The sequence below is a fragment of the Gekko japonicus genome, unplaced genomic scaffold (genome assembly GCF_001447785.1).
Source record: "Gekko japonicus isolate JY-2015 unplaced genomic scaffold, Gekko_japonicus_V1.1 scaffold3676, whole genome shotgun sequence".
Classification (NCBI taxonomy): domain Eukaryota; kingdom Metazoa; phylum Chordata; class Lepidosauria; order Squamata; family Gekkonidae; genus Gekko; species Gekko japonicus.
This window is the reverse complement of record NW_015169894.1, coordinates 116,067-120,606: the sequence shown is the minus strand read 5'-3', so window position 1 is coordinate 120,606 and position 4,540 is coordinate 116,067. Positions and strand designations below refer to the sequence as shown.

Here is a 4,540-nt window from a genome sequence, read left to right as displayed (position 1 = left end):
TATATATATATATATATGTGTGTGTGTGTGTGTGTGTGTGTGTGTGTGTGTGTGTGTGTGTGTGTGTAATTATAAATCAGAGAGAGATTAAAAATGAAGTCATTATGAAGAACATCTTGATCACAAAATGCCTGCTTGAAAAAGACTGGGTTCTACTCATAGAAAGCAGCCTGATAGCCTAGTGTAGACTAGTCTCATGCTATGCAGGGCTGGCCCTGGTTAGTACTTGGATAGGAAACCACCAAGGAAGGCCAGGGGTGGCTACGCAATGGAAGGCAATGGCAACCACTTTGGCCAATCTCTTGCCATGGTGCTGGGATTGTCATGTGACTTGATGGCACACAATTATGATTATTATTTTAGTATGACTCAGGGCTATTTTTGGGCAGAAATGCACAGGAACGGAGTTCCAGCTGGCTTCAGAGTTGGCCACACCCACTACAGCCGAAACCTCCGCGTGCATGGCTACAGAGGGAAGGACTGGAGCGTGACCCCACCCCCAGTGACTCTGAGGTGAGAGGGCCAGGGGGGCCCTGGAAGGATCGGGAAGGCATTCCCCGACCTGTCCAAGGGCCAGCTTGCCTGGGCTCCCTGCAGATGCGGGGCGCTCGGGCAAGCCAAGGGAAGGCAGTTTAAACTGCTTTCCCTTCCCTTCCCTTCCCTCCATGGGCTGGCTTGCCTGGACTCCCCGCAGCTGTGGTGTGCCTGGGCAAGCCAAGGGAAGGCAGTTTAAACTGCCTTCCCTTCCCTTCAAGAGGGGCGCCCAGGCAAGCCAAGGGAAGGCATGGGGGTGTGGCCTAATATGCTAATGAGTTTCTGCTGCTGGGTGTGGCCTATTATGCTAATGAGTTCATGCTGGGCTTTTTCTACAAAAAAGCCCTGGTATGACTCACAGGAAATACTTGCATTTGGGAACTATTCCAGTTTATGACTTTCCTATGAGTCCAGGTCTAAGCATGGATTCTCTCTCACTTTTCCCATTAAGTCCAAGCCTATCCAAATAACTGGTTAGGATGGCACAACGAGGAGGCCGCTGCTCATTCCCAGACATCAGTGGCACACAAGGGGACTGGAGTCACTTCCTGAGCCCACACTGACATCATCCAGAGGATTGGATTGGCCCTGCTGGTAGTGGTGCAGGCCCAGGAAGCAATGGGTGCACCTTGTTTTGTACAACAAAAGATTTTGAAGCAGCCCTGTTTCCCATACAGTAATGCCAGTTTACAAAATAACAGCACATGCTTTTCTAAAGACCATAAACGACCTACAAATTTACTGCAATCAAATCATCCTAAACCTATAAAATAAAGAACCGTTTGTATATGTACTTCAGTTTGATTTAAAAGCTTGTGTCCCAGGTCCTTATGCTATTTACCAGATCACTTTGGTTCTCAGGGAATTGTCAGGGGGAAAATGGATTTGCATGGACAAAATAATTCACAAATGGAAGATTAGACTAAATGAAAAATGGCATGTGAGACAGTCCCACAACTTCATAGGGTCATGATCTCATATGTACCTTTACCTCTTTTGTAACATAATCACTTGTTTTCACAGAGCAAACTGAACACACAAAACACTGAAGAGTAAATACTGAATTCCTAACAGGCTAGAGATTATAGGGCTATATATATACACCACAGGACTGATAGAGTCATGTCCTCTACCCATGTAAAGCAGCACCAGGGCATTATCTCACTTCTGGGTTGGCTCTTATCAGAAGGAATTTATCCAAGCACAGCGGCCAGGGTGTTGGTGTGCCATCAGTCAAAGTATTAATATAGTGCTTGTCATGCATCACTCTGTCCAAGAGGGGGGCAAAACAACAACAAGAGTTTTCTAACACAATACAACAATAAGGATTCTAGAAGGCTGCAAAGCTGTGCCTTATAGCCATGAACCCACATAACAACAATTGGTGCCTGGAACTGGGAAGGTCCCTGGGGAGGGGCTGCCTGGGGCTTAATGGCAGAGCATGTGCTTATGTAGGAGGACTGACGTTCAATCTTAGGTATCCCCAGTGGAAAAAAAAATCAGGTTATAGGTGAGATGAAAGACCTCAACCTGGGTCTCTAGGGAGCTGCTGCCAGCCAGAAATCTATCGATACTATTCTTGATAGACCAAGGGTCTGACTCAGTCTAAGGCAGCTTCATATGTTCACACATTTAAAAACAAGAGCACAGTTAGTTCTGTTCTTCAGTTGTATCAAAACTTGTGGCTGCTTTCTTGGTTTCAATTTAATTTTAGTCACAAACATTTAGGACATGAGGCTCTCACTCTGTAGGGATGGATACCCTTGCTTATGTACATGCAGCCAGTGAAATGGAACAACTTGGGGAATGGGTGGTCATTGCATCTCATCCCCCATCCAGCCTCCCTCTGTCATATGTGTTTTGCGTCAGTTCATTATGGTGTAGGGAGATCTGTGATGAATAGCTACCCATTCATAAATATTTCCCATGTCTTCATGCGATGATGCATCATTGCCAAGGTTTATGTGCATTCTCCATTCAGCAATTCACATTAAGGCTGATGTATACATCTGTATCTATCTGTTGATGGATGGCCGGCCGGACTGTGCCCCAGATAATTTGGACAGGGCATTAGGGGCCATGGCTGGATGGCTACAGCAGAGCCAGTTGGGATTAAATCCAACAAAGAAAGAGTTCCTGTACCTGAGTCGTGGGGGCTTGGGATCAGGAATCTGTCTCCCGATGCTTGGAGGGGCGCCTCTGGCACCAGCACTGAGGGCGAGGAGCCTTGGGGTGATCCTGGATGCCTCACTTTCAGTGGAGGCCCAGGTTGCCACTGTTGCCAGGTCTGCCTTTTATCATCTGTGGCAGGTCAGGCAACTTTCCCCCTATCTTTCCTCCCAGGATTTAGCTACAGTGATCCATGTAATGGTCACTTCCAGGTTGGATTACTATAACCCGCTCTGCGCAGGGCTGCCCTTGAACCTGCCCGGGAAACTCCAGTTAGCACAGAATGAGGCAGCATGCTTGCTGACAGTTACATCTGTGCGGGCGCACATTCAGATGGTGCTATGCCAACTGCACTGGTTACCAGTTGAGTACTGGATCCACTGCAGGGTTATGGTGCTGACCTTTAAAGCCCTACATGGCCTAGGACCAGCATACCTTCGGGACCATCTCTCCCCATATTAGGGTTGCCAGGTCTTACTGTCATGCCGGTGGTGGTGGGGGGAGGTCCCGGTGCAATGACGTCACGTGAAAGTGATGTCATTGCACATGGCGTGTTGCAGGGGTGCTCTACTATTTAAGGGGAAAAAATCCCCTCTGCAACGTGATGTCATTGCGCTGGGCATATTGCCATACGCCGAGTGCTTTGGGGGTGGGGTTACCCCGCTGGCCGAATCCGGGCTGGCAGATCTGGGGGCCCAGAGTGGGCAAAACCCTGCCCCTCCGGGGGATCTGGCAGCCCTACCCCATATATGCCCTGGAAAGCCTTGCACTCTGCAGACCAACATCTACTGGTAGTCCCTTTTCTGCCCTGGCCTCGGGCTGGTGGAATGTGCTCCCAATTGAGATCAGGGCTCTGTTCCACCAGGCCTTTGGTTGAGGTGGCAGATGTTTCCACCATCTCAACCTCCTCTGTCCATAGTAGGCCTACAGATGCGTACTATCCTACTAATGTCTAACAGGAAGCATATTGGACTGCTCTGGAGTAATGTATATTTCTTAGCTACCATCCTGTTTTATTTAACTGGTTTTTAATTATTATATATTTGTTGTATTTTATTCATGCTGTGAGCTGCCCTGAGCCCACTATGGCATAGGATGGGATATAAGTGCAATAAATAAATATTCTAAGGCTCTGCTACATACATATCGTTCCACCATCAGCATGCAGGCAAACCTGTTCTGTTAATGGCAGTGCTTTCCTCTAGTGCAAGGAAGAGTCTCATCCATCAGGGGAAGGCACATTTTGCCAGAGGAAGGCATTAATGTAACTAATTCAGCCTAGGGCTTAGTACAGCCATCCTCTCTCTATATTCCCTGGCAAATCCTCAGCCATATGTGGATTTCAGTTCTTTGAATGATGGTGGACTGGGAAGTCATGGTTTCAAGTCACCATTCAGCTGTGAAACGAATTGGGTGATCTTGGGACAGTCCTTATCTTTCAGCCTAATCTACCAACACAGGGTTGTGGTGAGGATAAAAGGAAGGTGTAATGTGCCCTGAGGACTTTGAAGAAAGGGGAGGATTAAATTTTTTTTTTCTACAGATGAACAGAATGTACCTTTTTATGTACCCATGCGCATTCTTACACCCCAGAAAGGGGCCTGTGGGCTTGGAAAAGGCAAGATAGAAGTGTTTTCAAAGAAATAAATGTCCAATAAGTGCCAGCATTCCAAAGAACAATGGCTTGCTGCTAGCTGCAAAAATAATTGAATTTTCCAGTGCAAAATACTGTAGTCTTTGGGGATGTGATATTTCTAAAATAAAAGAGATTTCTTATGGGAACATGTTTGGATTTCATATCATGAATGAGCAACAGTAGCACATTTTAGCTTAAGAA

The 4,540-nt window shown here is 46.9% G+C and overlaps 1 protein-coding gene across 1 annotated transcript in view; it reads left to right on the top strand.

The window, feature by feature from the left end:
- Positions 1-4,540, top strand: part of LMOD2 (leiomodin 2) — a 10,368-nt gene that overhangs the window by 2,493 nt on the left and 3,335 nt on the right. The gene's annotated exons all lie outside the window — the stretch shown is intronic.